This window comes from Eptatretus burgeri, chromosome 8, assembly GCF_056783735.1.
Source record: "Eptatretus burgeri isolate ZD-2024b chromosome 8, Ebu_testis_v1, whole genome shotgun sequence".
Taxonomy (NCBI): Eukaryota; Metazoa; Chordata; class Myxini; order Myxiniformes; family Myxinidae; genus Eptatretus; species Eptatretus burgeri.
Window position 1 is genome coordinate 36,451,197 of NC_140968.1, and position 11,042 is coordinate 36,462,238.

The 11,042-nt window shown below is 44.0% G+C and overlaps 1 long non-coding RNA gene across 1 annotated transcript in view; it reads right to left on the reverse strand.

Moving 5' to 3' along the window:
- Positions 1 to 6,450, reverse strand: part of LOC147021525 (uncharacterized) — a 40,529-nt gene extending 34,079 nt beyond the window's left edge. The window contains exon 1 of the long non-coding RNA XR_015060824.1: positions 6,254 to 6,450. This is a non-coding gene — a long non-coding RNA (uncharacterized LOC147021525). The remainder of the gene's footprint in view (positions 1 to 6,253) is intronic.
- Positions 6,451 to 11,042: the final 4,592 nt, after the last annotated feature.

Here is an 11,042-nt window from a genome sequence, read left to right on the forward strand (position 1 = left end):
AATAAACTCCAACACTCTCTTCAATTCCATTCATCCCTCCAGGCCTTCAAAACAGCTGTTCACCACCACCTCTTATTGCCCCCCATCCAAATCCTCGATCTTTTCTACCCCCGTTAATCCACCCCAAACCCACCTCCTTCAAATTCCCTGCTTTCCTTCCTGAAAGTCCCTGTAATGTCCATCTTGTATACCCCGTGTTCCCCACTCCATCCCTCTCCCTTCCACAGATCTCCTAATGTCTCTGCTCCCCACTGTTTTGTCCTTTCCTCTCCCACCCCTTTGTCTCCTGCCCCCCTTGCTGTGTGTTGTGTGTTAGCTCTCATACAAGCCTCGGCAATGTATACAAAAAAAAGAAGAAAAAAAAGACTGTTTTGGCAGCAGTTAATGGTGTGCACAATCAGGCTTCCTATCCACTGCCGATGCTAAAATTAGAGCGAGGGAAAAGCAAGTGACAAACTAAATAATGTATATTCAAATAAAGGAGGAAAAAGGGACAAAAACAGTGATGAGGATTAACAAAGAAAAAAAAAGAATTTGCATCGGAAACATTGGTGTATTTACGTGGGTTTGTAGGAAAGGTGACAAAAAGATCAACCATTTTCACAGTGAAATGCAATTATGTCATTTGGGATGGAAGGAGTGGGCAGAGTCATGGATAGATCGCCGCAGGGAAGGAAGGAAAGGAAGAATAGTCTCCAAAAGCATTGGCACATAGACTAATACACAATGCAAACCCTTCCCTCCCCCCCTCCTTCACCAACCCTTTTCCCACACCACTCCAACCCATTGTATCCAACCTCAACAAAATATCTGAAAAGGATACAGCAATACCTCACAGCTGGAACCACTTAAACCCTCTATACTGATGTAATTTAATGTGAAACATGCAACATAACTAGCAAAAGCCCATGGTAAAAATACCCCAATATAAAAAGTAAAGAAGGAAGCCTTTTATTCTTGCACTGGTTGTAAGAGCTCAAAAATGAGAGGTTACATATTTGTTAACAACAGCTTTGTGGAAGTGTGTCTTGCTCTGATCTGAAGAGATTTCTGAGGACCTCAGAAAAAGTGTTGTTGATGCCAATCGGTCTGGAAAGGGTTACAAAACCATTTCTAAAGATGTTGGGTTCCACCACAGGTTAACGTCTCAGGATCTGTAGGATTCTCTTACATTTACTGTGTGTTCATAAGTCCACCATCAGGTAAACACTGAACAAGAATGGTGTGTGTGGGAGGATAGCAAGGAGGAAATCACTGCTCTCCAAGAATAACATTGCCACTCATCTCAAGTTTTCCAAAGACCACCTGGATGATCCAGAAGGCTATTGGAAGAATGTTCTGTGGACAGACGAGTCGAAAATGGAACTTTTTGGCATAAATAAGACATTATGTTTGACAAAAACCAAACACTACATTCCAACATCAGAACCTCATCCCAACCATGAAGCATGGTGGTGGGAGTATCATGGTTTGGGGCTGCTTTGCCACCTCAGGACCCCGACAGCTTGCCATCATTGACGGAGCCATGAATTCTGGATTGTACCAGCAAATTCTACAGGATAATGTCAGGTCATCCGTCCGTGAGCTGAAGCTTACCAAAAAGTGGGTCATGCAGCAAGACAATGATGCTAAACACACAAGTAAATCTACCACAGATTGGCTGAAGCAGAAGAGATTTTGCGTTTTGGAATGGCCAAGTCAAAGTCCAGACCTTAACCCAATTGAAATGTTGCGGAAGAACCTGAAGCAAGCAGTTCATGCAAGAAAGTCCTCAAATATCTCTAAGTTGAAGCAGTTCTGTAGGGAGGAATGTTGCAAAAATTCCTCCAAGCCAATATGTAGGACTGATCAAGAGTTACAGGAAACGTTTGGTTGAAGTTATGGCTCCTCAAGGGGGTGCCACCAGGTACTGATTGTAAAGGTTCACATACTTTTTCCAACAAAGAAATTGAATGGTGGATCATTTTGCTCAAAAAATAAATGAAAAGTAGATTTTTTTGGTGTGCAATTTGTTTAACTAAGGTTCTCTTTAACTATTATTAGGACTTAGATGAAGATCTGATCACATTCTAGGTCAAATTTATGCAGAAATACAGAAAATTCTAAAGGGTTCACAAACTTTTTCTCACCACTGCAGATCACTTGCCTTCCAAGGAACTTCAACACAAAAAGAGACCATTCAGCCCATCAAGCCTACACGATGGTTGCCAACCTATTACAGTTTGTCCATGTTCTATGTCTTTTAAATGTTGAACATCATGCACGGAAGCAACACACACTGTTTTTAAAGTCTTTGATATAACACTTGGCCAGGGTTTGAACTGCCAACCTCCTCGATTCAGAGTGGATGCTTTAACTCTTAACGAATTACGTCATTCAGTCCACCAAGTATTAAATTGAAGTCTATTATTAAACGTTATTTTTCGGTCAGAATGTTAAATGGAGCTTTTTCTGTAATTAAATGATCGCCTTACACTGCAACCTTTGTTCAAAGACTTTCAGTATAAGCTGTTGTTGTTAACAACGATGACATGGTTTGTTCAACTTTGTGATAATCCTCAGGTCGTATCTTAACACACTGTTAAACAAACTGTGATTCCATGTTGTTTTATACGTTTAAAATGTATCTCGTTTGGCATCATGCTCTTCTTCTGTTTGAATGTTGAACTTTACCTGCTTGCGCAGCTTCTCAAATAAATCGCGGGAAGCGTGACTGTAAAGGGGAGACGGACGGATGGACAGACACCATGGTTCACATTCTATCTATATTATAAAGCAGGAGTGTCTGTCTGTCTGTCCGTCCCCAAACTACTCCCTCAATTTTGGGGCTAGTCAAACTACTCCCCTGTCAAACCTTCTGTGCAATGTTGTAGGGTCCCAGCAGATGTCCTAAGGTGGGTGGGAGATTTCATAAATACCTCAACATAATTATGATTTTGACTTTCGATCTGGCCGAAACTGCTCCCGAACAGCAACTAAACGCGATCACGTGTTCGGCAGAAATATTAGCTGGTTTGATAATATCTCGATACAATTGTGCTTTTGAATTTCCACCCGAACGACCCCGGCTTTATCCATCCCAAGGGCCTTGTCACACCTCGACATTTTAGCCAGCGTATGGCAACGTATCAAAATGTATTTAAAACGCTGGCATACGCTGAGCTATTGGTGTTTTTTTCAGTTTTGGGCATATTCATAACGAGTTGCACGTATGCATAACGTATTAGTAATGTACAGAGAACGTTTTGATAACTCATAGATAACTTATACCAACGAATGCTTAGCATGTTGTCGGCGTTCACAACGTATGCCCAACGATAGTCAAACTTATGCATCGTGCGCGGCAGCGTATCGCCGACGATCACGTGGCGTAGCCTATTAAAAGGCTGCCGCTCGACGATTCACGAGACATCGAAGTGTCAACATCACCGTCATGGCGAAGAAAACTTTGAAGAATGCTGCAAAGAGGTCTCCTGGCCGTGGCCATGGACGCGGATGCAAGGAGGATCCATCATCACCCACACCCTCCCCATCACGCTCACCTACTACTACTGATACTACTGACATCTACTCAACATGAAGTCTGAAACACTGACGGGTTCCTCCTGTGTGAACCCCATTTTTATATACCAATTCCCCTAAACGCTGCCAATACGCCATTATAGGGTAGCTGTAAGTTAGAAACACGTTCAGTAAGTTCTGTGGTCGTCCGGAAGACGTCAAATACGTCTACATACGGCAATATGCGTTTGCGATACGTTACACATAGGTTCAAAGCACGTTACTCATAGGTTAGAAATAAGTTTCGGGTACGCTAGACATTACCTCGACGTATTTCGACTTATGAGTAACTTACAAGTAACGTGTGTCGACGTGTGTCAACGATCGCATAACGTGCCTACAACTTATGGCCAGCGTATGCGGAACGTGTGAGTCATACGCCGAGCACGTCGAAAAATTTTGAGCATGCTTAAAATTTGTCGACGAGCTCGGCGTACTACGACGTATGCCAGCGTGCTTCAGCGTGCTCTTAACGTATACAAAACTTACCCATAACGTATTCGACGTGTGCCAGCGTATTCGCCAAATTTTTCATACGTCGGCATACGCTGGCTAAAACGTCAAGGTGTGACAGGGCCTTAAGGTGGGTGGGAGGTTTCATAACTTTCTCAATACTATTATGATTTTAATTTTCCATCCGAAGTGTTTCGTATCCGCTCTTTCTCACAGGCAGATTTGTCTGTATTGGGTATCACGTGAGATTGGTGTCTCCATTCGTTTACCTCACGAGTGTTTATATTTTGTTATATTAATGGTGTAGTATTAATTTTTGATTGGAATGAAAATAGAGAAAGATTGAGTTTAAAGCAGAATGAGGAAATTATGTGAGGGTTTCCATCAATGACATTCGTGGATTTGGCATTTGATGATTCACCGTTTCCACATTGTCTGTTTTCTTTTGAACACTCGAACGTGCCACACCTACCACAAGAGTTCAAAATGCAGAGAGAAAAAAAATTAAACAAAAGAAAATTTTTCTTATCGAGAGGAAGCTCTGATGCTCAAAAGAAACAAAGGCAGAGACGTGATGATGCCAATAGGACACAAGAACAAGCAAGGAACACTGAAGCTCACAGAGAGCCCAGACAAAGTTCAAGAGTTTGTAATGAAATTGAATGGTTTTGAGTTGGGGTCCGAAAAGACCCCAGTTGGTAAGATGAGGTCGTAAAAAAATGTTTTTGTGGCCCTAAAAGGCCATAGTGGTTTTTTCATGCTTATGTTTGTTTACTTTATCACATCACTTTGGCTCCCCTCCCGTGCAGAGTACAGGTACCTCATAAGTAATACATAACAGCAAGTTTGTTTTTTTTTAATAAAGAAATTTAAGACAAGTGTGGGTCCATTGATGGATAGCACAGGGAGATTGGTTAGTCCTGAAAGTGAGTTGGAAGGCTAATTAAATAGGTATTTTGCTTCAATATTTGCACAAGAACAGTCAGGGGAATTTACCATGCAGTCGCTGATGGAATATATCAAGGTAGTGAGGATGGGCCATTGATCATGTTTAGCAAATTTATTGAAGTCCTATGAAGCAGTTTCTGATTGGGGGGAGGATGAAGGAAGTGCAGTGGACATAGTATATTTAGATTTTTAGAAGGCATTTGATAATAAGCTTGGTACCTCATAGAAGGTTGTTGGAGAAGGTTTAGGCATATGAAGTGTCTAGTACATAACCAACTAGACTAAAAAGAATGTTTGTGAGTGGTAGGATGTCTTTCTGGGAGGTTGTAAGTTGTGCTGCACCTCATGGACCTCAGTGAGTCAGAGGGTCTAAGACTATTATTATTTTTCATTTTCATCAACGATTCGGATAGCAGATTTGGACAGAATAGGCTGTTCAAATTTGTAGATGATACGAGGCTTGGAGGGAGGTAAGGTATATATCAGAGAGGAGGGGTGTGGGGGTGGGTGGGTTATCAGATTCAGGAAAGCTTAGGTACCATACTTTCAGAGATTGGGCAAAATATTGGCAAAAGTAAATTAACATTAGGAAATGTAAGGTGCTGAGGATGGGTAAGAACTGGAGAGTTTGTAAAATACCTTCCGCCATGCAGTCTTGAGAAAAAGGACATGGGAAGAGTCTTTTCAACTCAAGTTCCTGAGTTCAAGCCTCGTTGCCGGCTGAATTACTTCACCAGGGGATTGACTCAGCCTGCCATCCTTCCAAGGTCGGCATAATGAGTACCAGCCTGCTTGGATGATCGAGTCATTCGAGTATCCTGCATCGGAGTGATGACCCATCCAGGATTGTGCCCAATAGCCAAGGAAACTGCTTTGGCAGCACCGACGCTCTGTACAGAGTATGGTTCCAATGGATGGATGGATTCCTGTCCCCAAGTTTTCCAGTTTTGGGGTTTTTTGCCCATACAGAGCTGTTAATTGCCTATACCCACCCAAATAAAGGTATGCATCAGAAGAATGTGTTGCATGCTTGGAATAAGATCATTCGTCGTGCGGGTACTCTGCTCGTATCATTTAATATAAGGTAGGAATGGTTCGTATATGGAACATGTTAACCCATCTCATCATTATGAATTAATTGGTATGTAAACTCGGATTCTCATCACACACAGACAAACTTCCTTTATAAGGAGTAGAAATAATAAAAAGTATTGCCCTCGATACCAAAATGCAGACACACAGACAGACACAGGGTGAAGAGAGGACAAAAACAAAACACAGGATTATTTACCTCCAACCCTGGTCAGAATGCATATTCAGAGTATAAAATCAACTTCAACCATAAATGGATGAGCGAGAAGACGTTCGCCGTCTGTGGGGAACATCCGTGGCTGCCAGCGAGGACCGAAGGTACAATGTTATGGTGAACCCATGCACAGACAGTAAGATGTGTCCAATAAGGTGTCACGAGTTAAGCGCTGGTCTGCCTTTGAGCACATTCCCATGACCCACATAGTCTTGCAGCAAGACAGGAGAGGTGTGTGTGTGTGTGTGTGTGTGTGTGTGTGTGTGTGTGTGTGTGTGTGTGTGTGTGTGTGTGTGTGTGTGTGTGTGTGTGTTATTTTTTTTTTGTGGAATTCTACTGGAGCTTTCTGATGTGGAATGTGATATACCAAAATGATCGTCATGACTTCCTGAGTTAATTAGGCTAATTAACTGCAAAGAACTCAGAAGAATTCCCATGTTTTAAACGCACGCCATGTTAAGGTGTATAGAGCAGCTCAATAAGTTCTTCCACTGTAGGCATTCCAATGACAAAATAAATAACAAAAAGAATGTTAATTCTAGTAATATTTACAACAATAATAGTGGTAGTGTCATTTGGCAATTATAAGATTAATAACGAACACATAATCCCTGCCCTGGCCCAAGCACATCTGGGCATGGTTAAAGGAAAGTTAACGCTCAAACAGTATAGCAGTCAAGTATGCTATAAAGCTGTGAAGACCACTGAAAATTCGGTCCAATGGACGAACAGGCCCAATAATATGGTTAAATTTGACAATTTTGTGAAACCATGCCAAACTATAAACACCCTCACTCTGTTCAACCCCATTTTTCCTTCCAGGCCTTCAAAACAGCTGTTCGCCACCACCTCTTATCGCCCCCCATCCAAATCCTCGATCTTTTCTACCCCCGTTAATCCACCCCAAACCCACCTCCTTCAAATTCCCTGCTTTCCTTCCTGAAAGTCCCTGTAATGTCCATCTTGTATACCCCGTGTTCCCCACTCCATCCCTCTCCCTTCCACAGATCTCCTAACATCTCTGTTCCCCACTGTTTTGTCCTTCCCACTCCCACCCCTTCCCACTTCTTGTCTCATGCCTCTCTTGCTGTGCATTGTGTGTTTGCTCTCATATGAGCCTCGACAAGATATACAAAAAAAAGGCCAGATGGGCACACTCGTCAAACCTCTCAACCTTGCAGCAAATCTCAGACCATGGACAGTGTGGGCATCCAAACAAAATCACTCAGGAACCGGGTGCAGATGATTAAATTTTGACATTATTAATCCACATTCAAAGTACAAAATCAACCAATGGTTAAATTTGATGTAAAAATGTTATTGTTGCATGAGACAATTTTGTTGAACTGTGCTGAAAACTGCTTGGGGTGGCAACATTGAAATTAAAATATATATATATATATATATATATATATATATATATATATATATATATATATATATATATATATATATATATATATATATATATATATATATATATATATATATATATATATATATATATATATATATATATATATATATATATATATATATATATATATGCCTGATGTTGGCGCAGTGGTTAGGGCAGCGGCTTGGGATCCAAAAGGTCCTGAGTTCAAGCCCCGTTGGGCCACTGAATTAATACACCAGGGGGTTGACTCAGCCTGTCATCCTTCCGAGGTCGGCGAAATGAGTACCAGTGTACTGGGCCGGTGTATACCCCAGTTAAAATAGGTGTACCATATCCCTGTGTCGTAAGAGGCGACCAGGGTTGCGTCAGAAAGGGCATCCGGCGTAAAACATGTGCCAAATCACTATGCGGATCATACGGATGATCCGCTGTGGCGACCCCTAACGGGAGGAAGAAGGAAGAAGGAAGAAGGAAGAAGGAAGAAGGAAGAAGGAAGAAGGAAGAAGGAAGAAGGAAGAAGGAAGAAGGAAGAAGGAAGAAGGAAGAAGGAAGAAGGAAGAAGGAAGAAGGAAGAATATATATATATATATGTATTGTGGTGGGCTGGGGGTCAGGTGAGAAGACCACTGGGGGGGGGGGGGGAAGCTATCTCGGCTTCCACCAGACTCCCCAGAATTGTAGGCCTTCGCGCACAGATAATTCCGTGACTCGGCGAGTCGCTTAACCGACCGTGGACGCCAATAACTCAACCACGTGTCGTAGGGTCCTCCGTCTAGTTAATCCAGTTACCTAAAAATAACCACGTGATTTAATTACCGGGGAACACGCCCTCGGTACGCCTTGTCCAAACTGGATCACTCTACTGGACCAGATCATTGGGAATAAAGTCCCAGCTAAGCTAGGACTCGGACCATGGTGGATCAATGAAGGAAAAGACAAAAACGAGCTGGGAACATTTCTGATAATGATTTATTAACAAGCAGGTTAGGAAGGGTATGTAGTACAATCAATAGATTTATTGGGGGTGTGCAAGCAGAGATACGGAAGAAAGGTGGGGTGCGGCAATAAACAAGCAACTTATGAAAGCGGACGCAGAGCAGACCTAACCCGAAAATAATAATAACAATAATAATAATGATAATCTTCTGCAGGCTTACTTATATAGGCAGGCGCCAGGACACACACACACACACACACACACACAACCTGATGAAGAGGAGGTATTGCAGCAAGACAGGAGAGGAGTTGAGGCTATAGTCTCTTGATACCTTTGTATAATTGACTGCCCGAACGAGCCACCAATACGTTCGGGGGGAGGGGGGTGCTGCATGGTGCGGTACCCCCGACAGCTAGCGCATCGTCTCTTGCTTCGGGCAGCTCGCGTCGAGACCGTGAAGGAGGGGCTTGAGTTGGGAGGGTGGAGTCAAAGCGGGTGGACGGAGTGGTAAGCGGGACAAGGTGGGTGGGTGGAGTCGGCGTCGTGTGGGCGGGGAAGAGGAGGCAGAGTTGAAGTGATGATGAAATAGGCTGAGTCGAGGTCCAGCTTGAGCAGGATGCGAGGCAGGGATGAGAGTGAGAGTGAGAGTGAGAGTGAGAGTGAGAGTGAGAGTGAGAGTGAGAGTGAGAGTGAGAGAGAGAGAGAGAGAGAGAGAGAGAGAGAGAGAGAGAGAGAGAGAGAGAGAGAGAGAGAGAGAGAGAGAGAGAGAGAGAGAGAGAGAGAGAGAGAGAGAGAGAGAGAGAGAGAGAGAGAGTGAGAGTGAGAGTGAGAGTGAGAGTGAGAGTGAGAGTGAGAGTGAGAGTGAGAGTGAGAGAGAGAAGGCTCCGCTCGACCTTTATAGGCCCTGCGGCGCGGGGCGGGGGACCACCCTGAAGCGTTGTGTCGTCACCCGAATCGGGCGCTCTGATTGGCCCCGACCCCCTGCGCGGCCCGGCCACGATGGCCTGAAACTGCAACATTCCATTTCCGGCAAGATGACCCCACACCACAAAAATATCCCGCTCCGACCTCACGACATGACACAAATCACCCACACCAAACTCCGCGCCATGAATCACCCTGCAAGAACCCCCAGGCCATGCCCCGATGACCGGCCGAGAGTGGCATTGGTCCTACCTGCCTGCTCGGGCGCCCCAACCAGCGCTGGTCAACGCGCCTGCTCCTTGTGCGCCACGCGGCCCGAGCTGTACACCATGCGTCCGCCCGATTGCAGCTTCGCTGGCCGTAAAAGCGAGAAGACGTTCGTCGTCTGTGGAGAACATCCGTGGCTGCGAGCGAGGACTGAATGTACGATGTTATGGTGAACCCATGCACAGACAGTAAGATGTGTCCAATAAGGTGTCATGAGTTAAGCGCTCGTCTGCCTTCGAGCACATTCCCATGACCCTCGTGGTTAGCACGTGCATTCACCCGACTCTGCGATCGTGTGCGCTGGGCCAACACCGATATGTGTCAGATATTGAGGGGAATGCTTGAATATAATAATTATATAGAGGTTTAGAATGAAAAGGATATAGATATGTGTCAGATGGAGAAATGGAGGGGAAAAAAAGAATGCCGATATAGCTAGTTCAGAAATGGGTTGAAAAGTACGTGCCGCCCATATCATGCACAACGTGGCGTGGTTGTCATTTTGCTATTATTGGCCTCGATTGAGGGATCGCTTGAGGACGGGAGCAGCTCTGTGCTGTCGATGCTCATGTCGTGTTTGAGTGCCCTTTCTAAGGTGCTGTTTCTTCCGTCTCCTCAGTACGTGTTTTGTGCAGCGTGGGCGTCGTGTTGAGTGTGCGTTCTACCGAGGGGTGTCCAGCGTAATGCCTGCTTGGCCTTTGCTGAGGACCCATCTCACAGTGAAGGGTGCACGTGGCTCAGATTTACCTCAGGAATAATCAGAAAAGAAGAGTAGCAATGAAGTTAGAAATGAAATGAAAAAGAAATGATGTAAGGAAACCTAGCTAAGAGACGCTCGCGACGCACGCCCCTGTTGTCCCGCTAGACAAAAGGGAAGGGACTATCGACACGTATATTAATGGAATAACTGTCTTAGGACCACTTTATGTTGGATGCATGCGGTTCCGAGAACCGCAACTATATATATATATATATATATATATATATATATATATATATATATATATATATATATATATATATATATATATATATATATATATGTATTAAGGGAGAGAGAAAGAGTGTGTGTGTGTGTGTGTGTGTGTGTGTGTGTGTGTGTGTGTGTGTGTGTGTGTGTGTGTGTGTGTGTGTGTGTGTGTGTGTGTGTGTGTGTGTGTGTGTGTGTGTGTGTGTGTGTGTGCTTTCAGACACAGTGGCTCACAGACCGATTACAATACGCTCACCTGTCCCTTCGGGAACTGGCG